Source organism: Pseudophryne corroboree, chromosome 6, assembly GCF_028390025.1.
Source record: "Pseudophryne corroboree isolate aPseCor3 chromosome 6, aPseCor3.hap2, whole genome shotgun sequence".
NCBI lineage: Eukaryota > Metazoa > Chordata > Amphibia > Anura > Myobatrachidae > Pseudophryne > Pseudophryne corroboree.
Window position 1 is genome coordinate 637,998,127 of NC_086449.1, and position 24,005 is coordinate 638,022,131.

Here is a 24,005-nt window from a genome sequence, read left to right on the forward strand (position 1 = left end):
ACTTCATGAACATCTCCCTTGTTCTGAGCACCAGGAACCTAACAGGGGCATGATCTTGTGGGAAAGGGACATGACCACACAATTGTACTCCCAATTAAAATTACATTTCACAGTACTACAGTAGTAATCCTTGTCACACTGTGGAGAAATCAGCAGTGCCTGGCATGGCCAAGGAGGGGCACCGCCTGGTGATGCCACCCAAAACCAGGGGGTATAATCAAATATTAATGGCAATGAAAAGGTATCTCTGCTCACTACCTAGTAGTGGTAATGTAGTGCTATATTAAGGATAGTATTCTAGTAGTTTATTTTGAGTTTCTTCACTGTGGTGCATTGCGATGGCAAACACCGGTGCCAGCTCCTGGCTGCTGTGTGAAACACCTGCCCTAGCACTGCCACTACTAAGTGATTCTATCCCCTGGCCAAGGGTGGCAACACAAGAATGCGCCCCCTCCTCAGCCAGTGCACCTGGTGAGTGCAATCCTGGCCAATGGGTACTGTAGATAACCTCCTGTCCCGAGCACATAGCTGTAGTCCCCACATCCTTCCAGCATAGAAGTAGTCCCCATTCCCCTCCCAGCACATAGCCGTACTCTCCATTCTGTTCCCAGCACACAGAAGTAGTCCCCATCCCCCTTCCAGCACATAGCCGTAGTCTCCATCCCCCTCCCAGCACATAGCCGTAGTCTCCATCCCCCTCTCAGCACATAGCCATAGTTTACCCCCAGCACATAGCCATAGCCCCCAATCCAGCACATAGCCATAGCCCCCATCCCTCTCCCTGTACATAGTCATAGTCTCCCCCCTCCCTGCACATAGGAATAGTCTCCCCCCCTGCACATATACATAGTCTTCTCCCTCCCTGCACATAGCTTTAGTCTCCCCTCCCAGCACATACTGTAGGCATAGTCTCCCCCAGTGGCGTAACTAGAAATTTTTCTCCCCCAAGCCAAAAAATTCTCTGGCGCCCCCCCCCCCCCTCCATAATTGGCACTAGTAAAGCGATGAATCTGCGCGCGCCGCAAAAAAGGGGTTGTGGCTTTGTTGGAATGGGTGTAGCTTAGCATAAGGGGGCGTGGCATTGCAGGAAAAGACTACCTTATACCCCAGTTTTGCAACCTGCACGCCCAGACGTTGGCAACCACAGGAAAGAAAAATAATCCTGATTCATGCCCCTTACATTATTTGTCATTTTTCCTCCTTATAGTAATGCCCAGTATACATTATGCCACATACTGCAATGGCCCTTAGACATTATGCCACACACAATAATGCCCATGACACAATATGCACACACCATAATGCCCCCGACACATTATACCACACACCGTAATGCCTGTGACACATTATGACAGGAATCGCAATGCCCGTTATACATTATGCTACACACTGCAATGCCCCTGATACATTATAGCACATACAATGCCTGTGACACATTATGACACACACCGCAATGACCCTGAGACATTATACCACACACTGCAATGACCCTGAGACATTATACCACATACCACAATACCCGTGATATAGCATACCACACACCGTAATGCCTGACATATTATGACACACACCGCAATGTCCGTGATACATTATGCCACACACTGCAATGACCCTGAGACATTATACCACATACCACAATGCCCGTGATATAGTATACCACACACCGTAATGCCTGACATATTATGACACACACCGCAATGTCCGTGATACATTATGCCACACACTGCAATGACCCTGAGACATTATACCACATACCACAATGCCAGTGATATAGTATACCACACACCGTAATGCCTGTGACACATACCGCAATACCCATTATACCCTATGCCACACACCGCAATGCCCGTTTTACATTATGCCACACTGCAATGCCCCTGAGACATTATACCACATACCACAATGCCCGTGATATTGTATGCCACACACCGTAATTCCTGTGACACATTATGACACACACCGCAATGTCCGTGATACATTATGCCACACACCACAATGCCCATTACACATTAAGTCCTACAGTAAGGCTTCTAAGTACTTTTAAATTACCTGCTCGTTGCCAGGGGTTTCATGTTCTTGGTTCCATGCACGGTGCCAGGGGTTTTCATGCTCAGGGTGTCATGCTCGTTGCCAGGGGTTTCATGCACTGGGTGTCATGCTCGTTGCCAGGGGTTTCATGCACTGGGTGTCATGCTCATTGCTAGGGGGTAGTGCTTGTTGCTAGGGCTGTGCTCCCAGTGCCAGATATTCCCCCACAGTGCCAGGTACTCACATGCCCCCAGTGCCAAATATAGCCCCCCCCATGTGCCAGGTACACATATACCCCCCCAGTGCCACATATGCCCCCAGTGCCAGATATTCCCCCACAGTGCCAGGTACTCACATGCCCCCAGTGCCAAATATAGCCCCCCCACATGTGCCAGGTACACATATACCCCCCCAGTGCCACATATGCCTCCCGAAGTGCAAAATATGCTCCCCCCTCCCCCTGTGCCGAATATGCTCCCCCAGTGCCAGCTAAACTCCCCCTCCCCTGCTCCCCCGCTGTTTTGTGATGGAGGGACACGGAGGGCACAGCGCTCACCTCTCCTGTGTCCCTCCTGCGTCTCCGGCGGGTCTGTTAAATTAAGTGCCGGTTCGTGAGCCAATCAGAGCTCACGAACGGGCACTTCATTTAATAGACCCACCGGAAACGCAGGAGGGACACAGGAGAGGCGCGCGCTGTGCCCTCCTTGTCCCTCCATCACAGCAGCGGAGGGAAGGAGTGAGAGGAGACAGCAGATTGACATGCGGACGGCTCGTCCGCATGTCAATCTGCGCTAATCAGTGGCGGCGCCCCCGCAGCCCTGCGCCTCCAAGCCACCGCGAGGGCTGCGGGGGCAGTAGTTACACCACTGGTCTCCCCCCTCCCTGCACATAGACATAGTCTCCCCCCTCCCTGCACATAGGCATAGTCTCCCCTCCCTGCATATAGGCATAGTCTCCCCCCTCCCTGCACATATCCATAGTCTCCCCTCCCTGCACATAGGCATAGTCTCCCCACTCTCTGCACACAGGCATAGTCTCCCCTCCTGCACATAGGCATAGTCTCCCCCCTCCCTGCACATAGCCTTAGTCTCCCCTCCCTGCACATACTGTAGGCATAGTCTACCCTCCCAGGGCCGGATTAAGCCTTCGGGGGGCCCAGGGTACTAAAGACAGGGGGGCCCTCACCCTCTCATCAGCACTGCCCCCCCCCCCCCATAGTTATGCCTACTGTGTGTGTACTCCTCCTCCCACAACAGCAATTTCCTGTACCCACATACAGAGCAGGATTTATACTTTATTGGGGCCATAAGCAAGAAATCTGTTTGGAGCACCCCTCTCTCAACTGCATGCAATTATGCAATTTCACTCACACACTGCCCCCATTGCCACACACACACACACACACACACACACACACACACACACACACGCAGCTCCATAGCTGACCACAAACACACACACACACACACTGCCTTACTGACACGGACATCCCTTACTGACACGGATACCTGTTACTGACATACACAATACAAATACACTTACTGACACACTCCCCTTACTGATACAGACATCCCTTACTAACCCACTTACTGACATATCACTTACCGACACCACTTATTGACACACACACTAACACAAACACACTTCATGACATGTATTCATACCCCACCCCCACTACTAAGACTGAAACACACGCTACTACTGTGTGCAGCTGGTGGCTTGGCAATCACATCTCTTTGTAGCTTAACCTTTTGCACTTGCTATCAGCAGAAGCCGGAGATCTCGCATCTGACTTGTCTCTCCTCCTCTCCTCTTCTAGTCCGACTGACTCCGCACTGGGTGATAGTCTCCCCCCTCCCTGCACATAGGCATAGTCTCCCCCCGCCTGCACATAGGCATAGTCTTCCCCCTCCCTGCACAATGTATTCCCCCTCCCTGCACAATGTCTTCCCCCTCCCTGCACATAGTCCTCTCCCCTCAAAGAACATATCCGTAATATGTATACATAGTGTGATGAGCTGGGCATCGCATGGGCTGGAGGAATGCACAGTAGGCAGGAACACCACACTTCCGCACCGCACCACACTTTCTGAAGAAAGTGAAAGTAAACTACAGCTCCCAGCAACCCTTGCTTGCAGGAGCTCCCGACAGCAAGGGCTGCTGGTAACTAGTTTATTTTCACTTTCTTCACTAGTGCATTGTGGTGCCGAACACCAGCGCTTGTTCCTGAATACTGTGCGATCCTCCAGCACAGGAGATGCCACTACTAAGTGGCCGAGGGTGGCACTGCCGGGCGGCGCAGTGCGCTCCGTCCTTGGCTGGCGCCCCTGGCGAGTGCCATCCTGGCCAATGGGTAGATACACCCCTGCATGGAGGTACGCATCCTTTATGTCCATCGATACCATAAACTCTCTTTGTTCCAGTCCCGCAATAACTGACTGTGTTGATTCAATCTTTAATCTGTAAATCTTCAGGAATTGATTTAACACCTATAAATTGAGGATTGGCCTGACGGACCCATCCAGTTTTGGCACTAAAAAAGTTTTGAATAAAATCCCGTTCCTCTTTGAGAAGTCGGGACAAGCATAATTACTTCCGTCTGAAGTAACTTTTGAATAGCCAAGTCTAATGCCTTCGCTTTTTGAGAGCACTGAGGAATGCCTGTCGTAAAGAACTGACTGTGAGGACGGTTCTGAAACTCTATTTTGTATATCTGGGTAATAATATTGTTGATTCAGACTTCTGTCAAGGTTTCAGCCCAGGTGTCCTGAAACCTTACCAACCGTGCGCCCACCATAGGAGACCCAAGATGAGCTGGGAGACCATCATGCCACGGTCTTGTTAGCAGGCTTTGGGTCCTGTTTACAGGCTGTGGACTCTGTTTCCCCAAGCTTGACCGCCAAAACCTCTTCCTCTAGCTAGAAAGGATTGAGACCTAAAAGAATTGAACACCAGATCAGAGTAATTTCTTGTGACCGGTGGCGTAGTTCTGGGATATGTGGTAGGCAGAAAAGTAGATTTTCCAGCTATTGCTTGTGAAATCCACTTGTCTAATTCTGAACCATATAAAGCCTCCCCTACAAAGGGGATCGCCTCAACTGCCTTCTTGGAATCTGAGTGCACTTGCCATTCCCTGAGCCACAGAATCCTTTTGGCCAATATCGCAGAAGCTGAGATGTGTGACGCTATCCTGCTAGCATCCTTTGTAGCTTGGCAAATGTACGTGGCCGACTCCCGGATATGCTCCGCTAGTCAAACTATTTCTTCCTGGCTGTTATCCAGTTTGACCAGCCCATGCTACAATAGCCTTATTTACCCAGGCACTGATAATCGTAGGTCTTTGTGATGCTCCTGCAGCCACAAAGATAGATTTTACTATCTTACGATCTGACACATCCTTTAGCGTAGTCACGTTTTGTATAGGTAATATTGTCTTCTTTGACAGTCTAGCCAGGGAGGCGTCCACAATCGGCGGGACCTCCCACTTTGACATAACACCCTTAGGCAGTGGGTAATTAGCCGTAAACCTTTTGGGAATCTGGAAGCGTCTATCTGGCTGCTTCCATGCTTCACCCATTTGATCCTGGAGAATCTGAGGGATCGGAAAAACTGCTGTTTGCGGTTTCTGAGACTCAAATAGATCAAAGAAGTTAAAGACCTGTTTTACCATTTCAATAAGGGAATCTAACCCCTTGACCTCAGAATCCTCCTCCTGAGAACTGACATCAATTTTCGCCTCTACTGACTCTCCCTCCTCATCTATGAGACCCTCCTCCTCTTCTGACTCTTCTTGCAGGATAGGGAGGGGTGTCTTTACCGCTTCACGCATATTCTTTTCTACCTGTGCTGGTGGAGCTACACTAATTAGTAGAGATGAGCGGGTTCGGTTCTCAGAGAACCGAACCCTTCCGAACTTCACGTCTCGAGCCCGGATCCGAGTCAGGCTCGGATTTTCCCGCCTGACTCGGAAACCCGAACGCGGCAAAACATCATCATCCCGCTGTCGGATTCTCGCGGGATTTGGATTCCATATATAGAGCCGCCATTCGCGGCCATTTTCACTCCAGTCTCAGAGAGTGTATTGAGAGGACGTGTCCGCAGTGTTAAGTAGAGATGAGCGCCTGAAATTTTTCGGGTTTTGTGTTTTGGTTTTGGGTTCGGTTCCGCGGCCGTGTTTTGGGTTCGACCGCGTTTTGGCAAAACCTCACCGAATTTTTTTTGTCGGATTCGGGTGTGTTTTGGATTCGGGTGTTTTTTTCAAAAAACCCTAAAAAACAGCTTAAATCATAGAATTTGGGGGTAATTTTGATCCCAAAGTATTATTAACCTCAAAAAACATAATTTACACTCATTTTCAGCCTATTCTGAACACATCACACCTCACAATATTATTTTTAGTCCTAAAATTTGCACCGAGGTCGCTGTGTGAGTAAGATAAGCGACCCTAGTGGCCGACACAAACACCGGGCCCATCTAGGAGTGGCACTGCAGTGTCACGCAGGATGTCCCTTCCAAAAAACCCTCCCCAAACAGCACATGACGCAAAGAAAAAAAGAGGCGCAATGAGGTAGCTGACTGTGTGAGAAAGATAAGCGACCCTAGTGGCCGACACAAACACCGGGCCCATCTAGGAGTGGCACTGCAGTGTCACGCAGGATGTCCCTTCCAAAAAACCCTCCCCAATCAGCACATGATGCAAAGAAAAAGAAAAGAAAAAAGAGGTGCAAGATGGAATTATCCTTGGGCCCTCCCACCCACCCTTATGTTGTATAAACAAAACAGGACATGCACACTTTAACCAACCCATCATTTCAGTGACAGGGTCTGCCACACGACTCTGACTGATATGACGGGTTGGTTTGGACCCCCCCCAAAAAAGAAGCAATTAATCTCTCCTTGCACAAACTGGCTCTACAGAGGCAAGATGTCCACCTCATCTTCACCCTCCGATATATCACCGTGTACATCCCCCTCCTCACAGATTATCAATTCGTCCCCACTGGAATCCACCATCTCAGCTCCCTGTGTACTTTGTGGAGGCAATTGCTGCTGGTCAATGTCTCCGCGGAGGAATTGATTATAATTCATTTTAATGAACATCATCTTCTCCACATTTTCTGGATGTAACCTCGTACGCCGATTGCTGACAAGGTGAGCGGCGGCACTAAACACTCTTTCGGAGTACACACTTGTGGGAGGGCAACTTAGGTAGAATAAAGCCAGTTTGTGCAAGGGCCTCCAAATTGCCTCTTTTTCCTGCCAGTATAAGTACGGACTGTGTGACGTGCCTACTTGGATGCGGTCACTCATATAATCCTCCACCATTCTATCAATGTTGAGAGAATCATATGCAGTGACAGTAGACGACATGTCCGTAATCGTTGTCAGGTCCTTCAGTCCGGACCAGATGTCAGCATCAGCAGTCGCTCCAGACTGCCCTGCATCACCGCCAGCGGGTGGGCTCGGAATTCTGAGCCTTTTCCTCGCACCCCGAGTTGCGGGAGAATGTGAAGGAGGAGATGTTGACAGGTCGCGTTCCGCTTGACTTGACAATTTCGTCACCAGCAGGTCTTTCAACCCCAGCAGACCTGTGTCTGCCGGAAAGAGAGATCCAAGGTAGGCTTTAAATCTAGGATCGAGCACGGTGGCCAAAATGTAGTGCTCTGATTTCAACAGATTGACCACCCGTGAATCCTTGTTAAGCGAATTAAGGGCTGCATCCACAAGTCCCACATGCCTAGCGGAATCGCTCCGTGTTAGCTCCTTCTTCAATGCCTCCAGCTTCTTCTGCAAAAGCCTGATGAGGGGAATGACCTGACTCAGGCTGGCAGTGTCTGAACTGACTTCACGTGTGGCAAGTTCAAAGGGCATCAGAACCTTGCACAACGTTGAAATCATTCTCCACTGCACTTGAGACAGGTGCATTCCATCTCCTATATCGTGCTCAATTGTATAGGCTTGAATGGCCTTTTGCTGCTCCTCCAACCTCTGAAGCATATAGAGGGTTGAATTCCACCTCGTTACCACTTCTTGCTTCAGATGATGGCAGGGCAGGTTCAGTAGTTTTTGGTGGTGCTCCAGTCTTCTGTACGTGGTGCCTGTACGCCGAAAGTGTCCCGCAATTTTTCTGGCCACCGACAGCATCTCTTGCACGCCCCTGTCGTTTTTTTAAAAATTCTGCACCACCAAATTCAAGGTATGTGCAAAACATGGGACGTGCTGGAATTTGCCCATATTTAATGCACACACAATATTGCTGGCGTTGTCCGATGCCACAAATCCACAGGAGAGTCCAATTGGGGTAAGCCATTCCGCGATGATCTTCCTCAGTTGCCGTAAGAGGTTTTCAGCTGTGTGCGTATTCTGGAAAGCGGTGATACAAAGCGTAGCCTGCCTAGGAAAGAGTTGGCGTTTGCGAGATGCTGCTACTGGTGCCGCCGCTGCTGTTCTTGCGGCGGGAGTCCATACATCTACCCAGTGGGCTGTCACAGTCATATAGTCCTGACCCTGCCCTGCTCCACTTGTCCACATGTCCGTGGTTAAGTGGACATTGGGTACAACTGCATTTTTTAGGACACTGGTGAGTCTTTTTCTGACGTCCGTGTACATTCTCGGTATCGCCTGCCTAGAGAAGTGGAACCTAGATGGTATTTGGTAACGGGGGCACACTGCCTCAATAAATTGTCTAGTTCCCTGTGAACTAACGGCGGATACCGGACGCACGTCTAACACCAACATAGTTGTCAAGGACTCAGTTATCCGCTTTGCAGCAGGATGACTGCTGTGATATTTCATCTTCCTCGCAAAGGACTGTTGAACAGTCAATTGCTTACTGGAAGTAGTACAAGTGGGCTTACGACTTCCCCTCTGGGATGACCATCGACTCCCAGCGGCAACAACAGCAGCGCCAGCAGCAGTAGGCGTTACACGCAAGGATGCATCGGAGGAATCACAGGCAGGAGAGGACTCGTCAGACTTGCCAGTGACATGGCCTGCAGGACTATTGGCATTCCTGGGGAAGGAGGAAATTGACACTGAGGGAGTTGGTGGGGTGGTTTGCGTGAGCTTGGTTACAAGAGGAAGGGATTTACTGGTCAGTGGACTGCTTCCGCTGTCACCCAAAGTTTTTGAACTTGTCACTGACTTATTATGAATGCGCTGCAGGTGACGTATAAGGGAGGATGTTCCGAGGTGGTTAACGTCCTTACCCCTACTTATTACAGCTTGACAAAGGGAACACACGGCTTGACACCTGTTGTCCGCATTTCTGGTGAAATACCTCCACACCGAAGAGCTGATTTTTTTGGTATTTTCACCTGGCATGTCAACGGCCATATTCCTCCCACGGACAACAGGTGTCTCCCCGGGTGCCTGACTTAAACAAACCACCTCACCATCAGAATCCTCCTGGTCAATTTCCTCCCCAGCGCCAGCAACACCCATATCCTCCTCATCCTGGTGTACTTCAACACTGACATCTTCAATCTGACTATCAGGAACTGGACTGCGGGTGCTCCTTCCAGCACTTGCAGGGGGCATGCAAATAGTGGAAGGCGCATGCTCTTCACGTCCAGTGTTGGGAAGGTCAGGCATCGCAAACGACACAATTGGACTCTCCTTGTGGATTTGGGATTTCAAAGAACGCACAGTTCTTTGCGGTGCTTTTGCCAGCTTGAGTCTTTTCAGTTTTCTAGCGAGAGGCTGAGTGCTTCCATCCTCATGTGAAGCTGAACCACTAGCCATGAACATAGGCCAGGGCCTCAGCCGTTCCTTGCCACTCCGTGTGGTAAATGGCATATTGGCAAGTTTACGCTTCTCCTCCGACAATTTTATTTTAGGTTTTGGAGTCCTTTTTTTTCTGATATTTGGTGTTTTGGATTTGACATGCTCTGTACTATGACATTGGGCATCGGCCTTGGCAGACGACGTTGCTGGCATTTCATCGTCTCGGCCATGACTAGTGGCAGCAGCTTCAGCACGAGGTGGAAGTGGATCTTGATCTTTCCCTAATTTTGGAACCTCAACTTTTTTGTTCTCCATATTTTATAGGCAGAACTAAAAGGCACCTCAGGTAAACAATGGAGATGGATGGATTGGATACTAGTATACAATTATGGACGGACTGCCACGGTTAGGTGGTATAAAAAAACCACGGTTAGGTGGTATATATTATAATAATAATACAATTATGGATGGACGGACTGCCTGCCGACTGCCGACACAGAGGTAGCCACAGCCGTGAACTACCGCACTGTACACTGGTTGATAAAGAGATAGTAGTATACTCGTAACAACTAGTATGACACTATGACGACGGTATAAAGAAAGAAAAAAAAATACCACAGTTAGGTGGTATATATTATAATAATAATACAATTATGGATGGACGGACTGCCTGCCGACTGCCGACACAGAGGTAGCCACAGCCGTGAACTACCGCACTGTACACTGGTTGATAAAGAGATAGTAGTATACTCGTAACAACTAGTATGACACTATGACGACGGTATAAAGAATGAAAAAAAAACCACGGTTAGGTGGTATATATTATAATAATAATACAATTATGGATGGACGGACTGCCTGCCGAGTGCCGACACAGAGGTAGCCACAGCCGTGAACTACCGCACTGTACACTGGTTGATAAAGAGATAGTAGTATACTCGTAACAACTAGTATGACACTATGACGACGGTATAAAGAATGAAAAAAAAACCACGGTTAGGTGGTATATATTATAATAATAATACAATTATGGATGGACGGACTGCCTGCCGACTGCCGACACAGAGGTAGCCACAGCCGTGAACTACCGCACTGTACACTGGTTGATAAAGAGATAGTAGTATACTCGTAACAACTAGTATGACACTATGACGACGGTATAAAGAAAGAAAAAAAAATACCACAGTTAGGTGGTATATATTATAATAATAATACAATTATGGATGGACGGACTGCCTGCCGACTGCCGACACAGAGGTAGCCACAGCCGTGAACTACCGCACTGTACACTGGTTGATAAAGAGATAGTAGTATACTCGTAACAACTAGTATGACACTATGACGACGGTATAAAGAAAGAAAAAAAAATACCACAGTTAGGTGGTATATATTATAATAATAATACAATTATGGATGGACGGACTGCCTGCCGACTGCCGACACAGAGGTAGCCACAGCCGTGAACTACCGCACTGTACACTGGTTGATAAAGAGATAGTAGTATACTCGTAACAACTAGTATGACACTATGACGACGGTATAAAGAATGAAAAAAAAACCACGGTTAGGTGGTATATATTATAATAATAATACAATTATGGATGGACGGACTGCCTGCCGAGTGCCGACACAGAGGTAGCCACAGCCGTGAACTACCGCACTGTACACTGGTTGATAAAGAGATAGTAGTATACTCGTAACAACTAGTATGACACTATGACGACGGTATAAAGAATGAAAAAAAAACCACGGTTAGGTGGTATATATTATAATAATAATACAATTATGGATGGACGGACTGCCTGCCGACTGCCGACACAGAGGTAGCCACAGCCGTGAACTACCGCACTGTACACTGGTTGATAAAGAGATAGTAGTATACTCGTAACAACTAGTATGACACTATGACGACGGTATAAAGAAAGAAAAAAAAATACCACAGTTAGGTGGTATATATTATAATAATAATACAATTATGGATGGACGGACTGCCTGCCGACTGCCGACACAGAGGTAGCCACAGCCGTGAACTACCGCACTGTACACTGGTTGATAAAGAGATAGTAGTATACTCGTAACAACTAGTATGACACTATGACGACGGTATAAAGAATGAAAAAAAAACCACGGTTAGGTGGTATATATTATAATAATAATACAATTATGGATGGACGGACTGCCTGCCGACTGCCGACACAGAGGTAGCCACAGCCGTGAACTACCGCACTGTACACTGGTTGATAAAGAGATAGTAGTATACTCGTAACAACTAGTATGACACTATGACGACGGTATAAAGAAAGAAAAAAAATACCACAGTTAGGTGGTATATATTATAATAATAATACAATTATGGATGGACGGACTGCCTGCCGACTGCCGACACAGAGGTAGCCACAGCCGTGAACTACCGCACTGTACACTGGTTGATAAAGAGATAGTAGTATACTCGTAACAACTAGTATGACACTATGACGACGGTATAAAGAAAGAAAAAAAAATACCACAGTTAGGTGGTATATATTATAATAATAATACAATTATGGATGGACGGACTGCCTGCCGACTGCCGACACAGAGGTAGCCACAGCCGTGAACTACCGCACTGTACACTGGTTGATAAAGAGATAGTAGTATACTCGTAACAACTAGTATGACACTATGACGACGGTATAAAGAATGAAAAAAAAACCACGGTTAGGTGGTATATATTATAATAATAATACAATTATGGATGGACGGACTGCCTGCCGACTGCCGACACAGAGGTAGCCACAGCCGTGAACTACCGCACTGTACACTGGTTGATAAAGAGATAGTAGTATACTCGTAACAACTAGTATGACACTATGACGACGGTATAAAGAATGAAAAAAAAACCACGGTTAGGTGGTATATATTATAATAATAATACAATTATGGATGGACGGACTGCCTGCCGACTGCCGACACAGAGGTAGCCACAGCCGTGAACTACCGCACTGTACACTGGTTGATAAAGAGATAGTAGTATACTCGTAACAACTAGTATGACACTATGACGGTATAAAGAATGAAAAAAAAACCACGGTTAGGTGGTATATATTATAATAATAATACAATTATGGATGGACGGACTGCCTGCCGACTGCCGACACAGAGGTAGCCACAGCCGTGAACTACCGCACTGTACACTGGTTGATAAAGAGATAGTAGTATACTCGTAACAACTAGTATGACACTATGACGACGGTATAAAGAAAGAAAAAAAAATACCACGGTTAGGTGGTATATATTGTAATACAATTATGGATGGACGGACTGCCTGCCGAGTTCCGACTGCCGACACAGAGGTAGCCACAGCCGTGAACTACCGCACTGTACTGTGTCTGCTGCTAATATAGACTGGTTGATAAAGAGATAGTATACAATACATACAACAATATACTACTATACTGGTGGTCAGGCACTGGTCACCACTAGTCACACTGGCAGTGGCACTCCTGCAGCAAAAGTGTGCACTGTTTAATTTTAAATTAATATAATATTATGTACTCCTAGGGGCTCCTGCTATAACAACCTGCAGTGCTCCCCAGTCTCCCCCACAATTATTATAAGCTTTGCCTTTTATACATTGATGTGCAGCACACTGGGCTGAGCTGAGTGCACACAGACTGAGTCACACTGTGTGACTGGCTGCTGCTGTGTATCGTTTTTTTTCAGGCAGAGAACGGATATAGCAGAGAACGGATATATTATATTAAAATAAATAAAAGTTAACTAACAACAACTGCACTGGTCACTGTGGTAAACTCTGTCTGACTCTGCACAATCTCTCTCTCTCTTCTAATCTAATTTCTAATGGAGAGGACGCCAGCCACGTCCTCTCCCTATCAATCTCAATGCACGTGTGAAAATGGCGGCGACGCGCGGCTCCTTATATAGAATCCGAGTCTCGCGAGAATCCGACAGCGTCATGATGACGTTCGGGCGCGCTCGGGTTAACCGAGCAAGGCGGGAGGATCCGAGTCTGCTCGGACCCGTAAAAAAAACATGAAGTTCGTGCGGGTTCGGTTTCAGAGAAACCGAACCCGCTCATCTCTAGTGTTAAGTGTCTGTGTGGGGGCGGGAAAGTGGGGTGGCGAGTCTTGTGCTGTGTTGTGCTGCTCAGTCCAGTCCAGTGTAGTCAGTGTATTGTGCTGCATCAGTCCAGCCAGTCACAGTGTTGGTGTCCTCTGCTGTCATATATCCAGTGTAGCTGTATAAAGTGGTGCTGTGTTGTGCTGTCCAGTCCAGTGTAGTCAGTGTATTATGCTGCATCAGTCCAGTCAGTCACAGTGTTGGTGTCCTCTGTTGCCATATATCCAGTGTAGCTGTATAAAGTGGTGTTGTGTTGTGCTGCATCAGACCAGTGGTAGTGTCCTGTCCATCAGTCATTCCAGTGACGATATACTCTGCTGCTATATGTCCACTGCTGCCGTATAATAATTATTATAACAACAACAACAACAACCACAAGTCCCTTACAGTGTTGTTGTGTTGTGCTGCATCAGACCAGTGGTAGTGTCCTGTCCATCAGTCATTACAGTGACAATATATGCTGCTGCTATATGTCCACTGCTACCATATAATAATTATAACAACAATTACAAGTCCCTTACAGTGTTGTTGTGTTGTGCTGCATCAGACTAGTGGTAGTGTCCTGTCCATCAGTCATTCCAGTCATTCCTGTACCGCATATTGTCTTATATAACTCCCGAAAAATAATGGAGAACAAAAATGTTGAGGATAAAATAGGGAAAGATCAAGAAGAACCACTTCCTCCTAGTGCTGAAGCTGCTGCCACTAGCCATGACATAGACGATAAAATGCCATCAACGTCGTCTGCCAAGGCAGATGCCCAATGTGATAGTAGAGGGCATGTAAAATCCAAAAGCCAAAGTTCAGTAAAAAGAACCAAAAAAAGAAATTTAAATCGTCTGAGGAGAAACGTAAACTTGCCAATATGCCATTTAAGACACGGAGTGGCAAGGAACGACTGAGGCCCTGGCCTATATTCATGGCTAGTGGTTCAGCTTCACATGACGATGTAAGCCCTCATCCTCCCGCTAGAAAAATGAAAAGAGTTAAGCTGGAAAGAGCACAGAAAAGAACTGTGCGTTCTGAGATGGTATCACAAATCCCGAAGGAGAGTCCAATTGTGTCGGCGGTTGCGATGCCTCACCTTCCCAACACTGGACGGGAAGAGGTGGCTCCTTCAACCATTTGCACACCCCCTGCAAGTGCTGGAAGGAGCACCCACAGTCCAGTTCCTGATATTCAAATTGAAGAAGTCACTGTTGAAGTACACCAGGATGAGGATATGGGTGTTTCTGGCGCTGAGGAGGAAGTTGACAATGAGAATTCTGATGGTGATGTGGTTTGTTTAAGTCAGGCACCAGGGGAGACACCTGTTGTCCGTGGGATGAAGAAGCCCATTGTGATGCCTGGGCAAACTACTAAAAAATAATGTGTGAAAAATGAGCGCTTCAATCAATAGTGCAGCTTTAATCACTAGGGTGGTTACTGTCACCCTCAAGAATAGATAAACAGAGTCTGGTGTTTGTGATTATGCGCACCACTGGGGTAATCAAACTGAATACCGTATCACGGCTACAACCATCTATAGTCTCTGTCCAAATGTCCAAAGACACGTCTTCTCAGGGTCAGAGGATGATTATTCGTCAAATTATTCTGCTTCAAATCTTCCTTCCTGGTAGTGTGACTGTATTTGCATGTAAGGAATCCACACTCATCCCAAAATAAAAGGAAAATTAATATAATAGTGAAGTATGTTTTAATTAGCAAAATTTTAAAACATGTTAATAAGTTTCATAATGTAAATATCCACCACTAATACAGAGCCCGTACCAGATTTTGTAGGGTGTCAATTGTGCCCACCCTAAATCAGCATAAAAGTTATCGATACCCTCCCGGGTTATATAAGGTACCGGATCGATGCTGGGCTTCCACAAACAACTTGGCCGGCAGTCTGGTCACCGACGCGTTTCTGCTCCCCTTGGAGTCTTTTTCAAGGTGTGTGGTGATCTAAAGTCCAATGGGTTTATATACCCTAAGGTCCATTCTGATAGGTTTGGCTCAGACTCTGCCTTTTTTGCCCATTATTAGTGTTCAATATACAATACATTTTATATATACATTTACTACATCATTTATATACCTTTACATTCCATTTATTAGTTGAAATTTATAAGAAAACTTCTATAACATAATGAATGAATCCCGGTATGCGTGTCATCTCACTTGGAATGCACATCACTTCCGGGTATGCTGACCGGAAGTGACACGCTTTTGGTGTGGGCCAATCGCGGCCGGTGATTATGTGTACTACAGTGTCTCCCCGACTACTACGTTTCTCGTGTGTGGACCGCAGTGATTTAATCGCTGCCATACGTGTACTTGGAAGCGGACATAAGTCAAACACAGTACTTTCCATGTATAGGGGGTAATTCTGAGTTGATCGCAGCAGGAACTTTGTTAGCAGTTGGGCAAAACCATGTGCACTGCAGGGGAGGCAGATATAACATGTGCAGAGAGAGATAGATTTGGGTGTGGTGAGTTCAATATGCACTCTAAATTGCAGTGTAAAAATAAAGCAGCCAGTATTTACCCTGCACAGAAACAAAATAACCCACCCAAATCTAACTCTCTCTGCAAATGTTATATCTGCCCCCCCCCTCCCCCCTCAGTGCACATGGTTTTGCCCAAGGATTAATTCTTCATTTATAAATACTTCATAGACAATGCCTCATGTGTGTGGGTCGCAGCATATTTCTATGCTACCATTCACAACGCGGAAGCTGATGTGCGCTACCACCGGCATTTGACCGCAATATTTCAGGTCCATGGAACGCACAACGAGAATGTGCGTAACATAAAATTAAGATCTGGGGATTAATTCATAAAATATTACACTTCTAAGCAATAACACTCTAATAAAGAGATCCCCGGATTATATCGCTCACTAAAACAATAAAAGTGAGACAATGGTAATTCTAATCAAAGGGTCCCCTCATTATACAATGTTGAGGCATGTTAAACAATGACAATAAAACTTAATCCAGTTGTCTAAAAATGCATGATATACCATAGACTAAACTACCAAAAAAGCCTCCTCTTCGGTGTGGAATTAATTCTCCACAAATCCGGACAACAGGTGTCAAGCCATCTGTCAATGTGTAACAAGTAGGAGTAAGGATGTTAACCACCTAGGAACATCCTCCCTTATACGTCACCCGCTGCGCATTTATCAGAAGTCAGTGTCAAGTTGTGAAACTTTGGGTAAGAGTGTAAGCAGTCCACTGACACCTAAATCCCTTCTTCCTCCTGTACCCAAGCTCCTGCAAGCCACACCACCAACTCCCTCAACATCAATTTTCTCCTCAGTCAGGAACGTCAGTAGTCTTGCAGACCATGTCACTGTCAAGACTGAGGAGTCCTCTCCTAACCGGGATTCCTCCGTAGGATCCTTGAGTGGTATGCCTGCTGTTGCTGCCACTGCTGTTGTTACTGCTCGGAGTTGATCGTCATCCCAGAGGGGAAGTCGGAAGACCACTTGTACTATTTCAACTAAGCAATTGACTGTCCAACAGTCCTTTGTGAGGAAGATGAAATATGGCAGCAGTCATCCTTTTGCAAAGCGGATAACTGAGGCCTTGACAGCTATGTTGGTGTTAGACGTGCATCCGGTATCCACCATTAGTTCAGTGGGTCTTAGAGAACTGTTTGAGGTACTGTGTCCCCGGTATCAAATCCCATCTAGGTTCCACTTCTCTAGGCAGGTGATACCGAGAATATACACAGACGTCAGAAAAAGAGTCACCAGTGTCCTACAAAATGCGGTTGAACCCAGTGTCCACTTAACAACGGACATGTGGACAAGTTGAACAGGGCAGACTAAGGACTATATGACTGTAACAGCCCACTGGGTAGATGTATGGCCTCCCGCAGCAACAACAGCAGCAGACCCAGTAACAGCATCTCGCAAACGCCAACTCGTTCCTAGGCAGGCTACGCTATGTATCACCGCTTTCCTTAAGAGGCACACAGCTGACAACCTCTTATGGAAACTGAGGAACATAATCGCAGAATGGCTTACCCCAATTGGACTCTCCTGGGGATTTGTGATTTGCAAAAGCAGCTGGATAAATTGAAGGAGGAGCTAAGACGGAACGATTCCGCAAAGTATGTGGGACTTGTGGATGGAGCCCTTCATTCGCTTTGCCAGGATTCAAGGGTGGTCAATCTGTTGAAATCAGAGCACTACATTTTGGCCACCATGCTCGATCCTAGGTTTAAAGCCTACATTGTATCTCTCTTTCCAGCAGACACAAGTTTGCAGAGGTTCAAATACCTGCTGGTTAGTAAATTGTCAACTCAAGCAGAACGTGACCCATCAACAGCTCGTCCTTCAATTTCTCTTGCCACTGGGGCTGCAAGGAAAAGGATAAGATTTCCTAGCCCACCCGCTGGCGGTGATGCAGGGCAGTCAGGAGCGAAAGCTGACATCTGGTCCGGACTGAAGGACCTGCCAACGATTACTGATATGTCTACTGTCACTGCATATGATTCTGTCACCATTGAAAGAATGGTGGAGGATTATATGAGTGACAGCATCCAAGTAGGCATGCCAGACAGTACATATGTATACTGGCAGAAAAAAGAGGCAATTTGGAGGCCCTTGCACAAACAGGCTTTATTTTACCTAAGTTGCCCCACCTCAAGTGTGTACTCCGAAAGAGTGTTTAGTGCAGCCGGTAACCTTGTCAGCGATTGGCGTAGGAGGTTACTTCCACTAAATGTGGAGATGATGATGTTGATCGAAATGAATTAAAAAAATTCCTCTGGGAAGACCTTTACCAGCAATTTCCTCCAGAAAGTACACAGGGACCTGTGATGGTGGATTCCAGAGGGTACGAATTAATACTCTGTGAGGAGGATGTACACAGTGAAAGGGGTGAGGAATTGGAGGATGAGGATGAGGTGGACATCTTGCCTCTGTAGAGCCAGTTTGTGCAAGGAGAGATTGATTGCTTCTTTTTTGGTGGGGGCCCAAACCAACCAGTCATTTCAGCCACAGTCGTGTGGCAGACCCTGTCGCTGAAATGACTGGTTTGTTAGTGTGCATGTCCGGTTTATACAACATAAGGGTGGGTGGGAGGGCCCAAGGACAATTCCATCTTGCACCTCTTTTTCTTCTTTGAATCATGTGCTGTTTGGGGACAATTTTTTTTGTTGTGCAATCCTGTCTGTAACTGCAGTGCCACTCCTAGATGGTAATAGAAAAAGTGAGAACTCCAGTGCGCAATTAAGACCAGAGATGCAGCCCAAATGAGTATAACAAAAGTGTACATCCAAAACACTGAGATCAAATGGTATAGACAAAGTGTTACACACACATGTGGCGCTCAAAGGACAACTTATTCCACCATATGTCAGAAATAATACTGAGACGATAATCACCCTAGGTATTCCAGATGATAATGGTCCACAGTTTCTGTAATAGACCTAGAAAATAGTGACCACCTCCACACAATGGTTATTGGCGGTTGGACACAAAGACAAAAAGAAAATATATAGTGCAGTGATCCTTTTTCAATTATTGGATTTAATCAACTGATACACTTACAAACACACGAATATATATCAGCATTTCACAGATGATTCCACTGGTACAAGATGATGGCTTTCAGGTGAATCTTAGCATGAAGAAGGCTTAAATCTGTAAGACAGAATGTGCTTGCCTCCACATAGTGTATATAGGAGCGCAAGTAAAAAATATATGGTGCAGTAGTCTTTGTAAAAAAAACACAAATTTAATACAAGATGCACTTACAAACATGAAAGATTCAAAAACATGGTACAACAATCCAAAAGAAGGCATAGCAGCTCAGCAAACAGCACACAAACCCACGGGTCCCAAAAGAAGATCTCTGGATCCGGATACAGGAGATCAAAAAGACCCTCAGAGCGGTTGCTGTGGAGCTGCCAGGTTCCCTTGTGGGCAGAAGTTTGGAAGAACAAGCACTTAACGCGTTTCTGACTTAAAAGTCCTTCGTCAGAAGTGTAGCATGTTCCTCCCTGTGATCCTATTTATGTCCTAGATGGGCCAGGTGTTTGTGCCGCACACTTGTGTCGCTTAGCTTGGCCATCCAGCTACCTCATTGCACCTCTTTTTCTTCTGTGCATCATGTGCTGTTTGGGGCCTATTTTTTAAATCTGCCATCCTGTCTGCCACTGCAGTGCCACTATTAGATGGGCCAGGTGTTTGTGCCGCACACTTGTGTCGTTTAGCTTGGCCATCCAGCTACCTAATTGCACCTCTTTTTCTTCTTTGCATCATGTGCTGTTTGGGGACTAGTTTTTGAATAGTGCCATCGTGTCTGCAACTGCAGTGCCACTCCTAGATGGGCCAGGTGTTTGTGCCGCACACTTGTGTCACTTAGCTTAGTCATACAGCCACCTCAGTGCAACTTTTAGGCCTAAAAACAATATCGTGAGGTGTGAGGTGTTCAGAATAGACTGGAAATGAGTGGAAATGAATGCTATTGAGGTTAATAATACAGTAGGAGCAAAATTACCCCCAATTTCTGTGATTTTAGCTGTTTTTATGTTTTTTTCAAAAATCATCCAGATCCAAAACCAAAACACGAAAGGGTGGTTTTGGCAAAACCAAGCCAAAACCAAAACACGAAAGTGGAATTAGAACCAAAACCAAAACACGAAAAGTGCCAACCACACATCTCTACAATTAGGAATTCCTCCATATTCTTGGAAAAACACGCAGCCCATTCTAAATGTTGCTTGCGGGATTCTGCCATTTCCCTAGAAATATCCGCCAGGGCATGTTCCCATGACCCAGACGGCCCACTGCTCCCAGGTTGAACGTCCATTCCCAAACATGTGTCGCACACCCAAGAGTTGCCAACATTAGTGCTCTTTTTTCACATTTTGAGCATATATAGCAAGCCTTTGTGGTCTTGGTTGGTGCTTTAGGCATGCTAAAGACACACACACACACACACACACACACACACACACACACACACACACACACACACACACACACACCGATCAGCAGTACTTTCTTCCTATCAGAGTAGGAAAAGAAAGACCGTAGGGATATAGGGAGCAATGAAACATGGGAGTCACACAGCTGGAAATATATATATATATATATATATATATATATATATATATATGTAGAAATAATAGGCACTCCAAAATGAATGAAAATAACCACGGTGCCCTCCTCAAATAGAATATATGCACAAAGGTCCCCTTGATGGGAATGTGGCAATCCCCCCAATGGCAAACAGGAGCCAGGCGGCACTCGTTGGATTTGATTAACAAAAGTTATGTATTAAAGGTGGCAAAAAGCATGGTGAACAACTGACGTTTCAACGCCACGCAGGGCGTTTTTTTCAAGGTGACATGCTGTGAATAAAACAATGTGGAGGATTGCCACATTCCCAACCAGGTGACCTTTGTGCACATATATATATATATATATATATATATATTGTGACAGGAACACTGGAATAGTGTTTGGGGGCAGGTATGTTTGCCCCAGGTTTTTGTCTTACATGTTTTAGAAAAAAAGAAACTTCCAGGAAAATGTTTGTTTTGTCAGAAGCTTTTCAGTCTGTTGGAAAAGCTGGATAAGGGTCCTGGGAGAGAGAGGGGGGGGGGGGGGCAAGTTCCAGCCATTGTGCCCAGTTCGGGTCTTTGGCCTTACAGAGGGCTAATCAGGGCTTCCAGCTGTGTAAGAGTGTTATAGGGCTGCTAGCCTGATCAGTGTGTGGAGACTGCCTGGGGAGAAACTGCAGAATCTCTGTGAGGGAAACCTGCGTTCTTATACAAGTGAGCCACACAGTACTTACTGGAAAAACTCTGTGTTTTGTTTAGAGACAGTCAGGTACATCTTGTGTATAGTTAGTGCCGGACAGGCAAGGCATTTTCTTTTGATGATTATGTTTATTATCTGCTTAATAAAACTGGTTGCGGCCAATTGCACCATAAAACTGGACTTGCATGGTCTCTCAGCTGCTGCACAGCCCCAGGAGACGGCGCCTGTTCCCCTACAGTGTTACATGTTGGTGGAGAATGCGAGCATTCCGTTCTGTGCATAAGTGAAAGCCGCAGCTTTATGAGACCTGCAGAAAACTGTGGTTTATGCAGATACAGCCCAGTGTGAAGTTGCTGAGATTCACCCCTGAAGATTCAATATATGTCCTGGGTGAAAGCAGCTACAAAGCCGCCTGAAAAACCTGTTGACATGGATGAACTTCTTAAGGCCTTGCTGCAAGCTACAGCGGCTCAGCAGGAGGCCAACAGACAACAGCAGGTGGCAATTGAGGAAATAGGAGACTACAGCAGGTAGCCATTGTGGAGAATAGGAGACTACAGCAGGTGGCTCTTGATGAACTTTACAGGCAACAGCGACAGGATAGAGAAGCCTTAACAGAAGTGGTGCAGAGCCTTGCAGCATGGACTGGAGATGTCGCCGCCAGTGCTCTGACCAGCTCTAGTTCCATACGGGCCAGACACTTCCTGCAGAAAATGACGGAGGCTGATGATGTGGAGGCATATATGACCACGTTTGAGAGGACTGCCGAGCGTGAGAAGTGGCCTAAAGCATAATGGGCCAGTCTGCCAGCATATTTTCTTTCGGGTGAGCCCCAAAAAGCATACTTTGATTTAAGCCCTGCCGAGGCTCGGGACTATGGAAAACTAAAAACTGAGATCCTGACCTGCCTGGGAGTCATGCTGTCAGTACGGGCACAACGTTGGGTGTATGCCATGGAGAAGCCTCCTCCCTCACAGATGCATGACCTTATTCACACAACTAAAAAATGGTTACAGCCAGAGACATTAACTGGTCCCCAGATGGTTGAAAGAGTCATCATGGACCACTATTTGAGATCTTTGTCCATGGTCCTGCGCAAGTGGGTGAGCCTTGGGAATCCGGATACAGCTGACCAGTTAGTGGACATGGTAGAGAGGTATCTGGCGGCAGAGGAACTACTGATGACTACCCAGCAACCCCTAGATCCTCGCCAGCGCCCTTCAGTAAAGACTGATAAGACTTCCGTGGGAAAACGTTGCTGGGCGGTTAAGAGAACGAAAACTGGAGAGACTGTAAATACTGGCCCTGGAGACAGGCCAATGGGGCTATAAAGGTCTCCGCTGCCCAAACGAGTTGATAATCGTGTGTTTAAATGTTTTAGGTGTGGTATGCCAGGTCATGTTGTTGCCAATTGCCCAGTCACGCAAGAACCCATGCAATGTGATGCTGCCTTTGAATGTCGCAAAATGTCTTTCTTTGCTAGGTTAGCCTGTACTGTTGTACCTTCACCTGAGCTGTAAAAATAAATGTGTGTAGTGTCCCTAGATGGTAACCGGGTAGAGGCGTTGCTTGATTCAGGAAGTTTAGTTACCCTCGTGAAAGCTGGGTTAGTGAACCCCTTAAGGGCCCAGCAAATAACTATTGGGGTAACTTGCATACATGGGGGTACCCAACACTATGTCTCTGCTGAAGTGAATATAGAAACCTTTTGTAGGTCAGCAAAAGTTAAAGCAGGACTGGTCCCCACCTTGGTGCATGGGGCCATAATAAGGAGGAATTTTCCTCATTTTTGGAAATTGTGGGAATCCCATTTAGCAACAGGTGTGAGCAGTAAAGAGCCAGTTGACAATACCAGAGATTTTATGTCCGTACGTGTGTCCTCTGAACTTTCTGACCCTTTACCTTTTGCTAGTTTGACTGGGGAAGTGACAGATGGGGAGTCCAGTGAGGACCCTCTTGCTGGAAACAGAGACATAGTAGTTAGAGCTGAAAGTGTGCCTGACCTTGAGGTAAAGAAGGATCTGTTTGCGTCTGAACAGTTAAGGGATCCTACCTTAATAAAGGCTAGAGAGAATGTTATGTATATTAATGGGGAACCTGTGGTACCAGATGACAGGATTACGTATCCGCACATGGCCATCTGTAATGAGCTCTTGTACCAAATGGTCAAAAGGGGTGAGGATGTGGTGGAACAGCTGGTAGTTCCCCAGCTCTATAGGAGAACAGTGTTAGATTTAGCTCATAGTCCCGTTACCGCAGGACATTTAGGGGCAGAAAAAACCACTGAGAGAGTTTTACAAAGGTTCTTTTAGCCAGGGGTTTATAAAGAGGTGTCTGAATATTCTTCTTCCTGTCCTGAATGCCA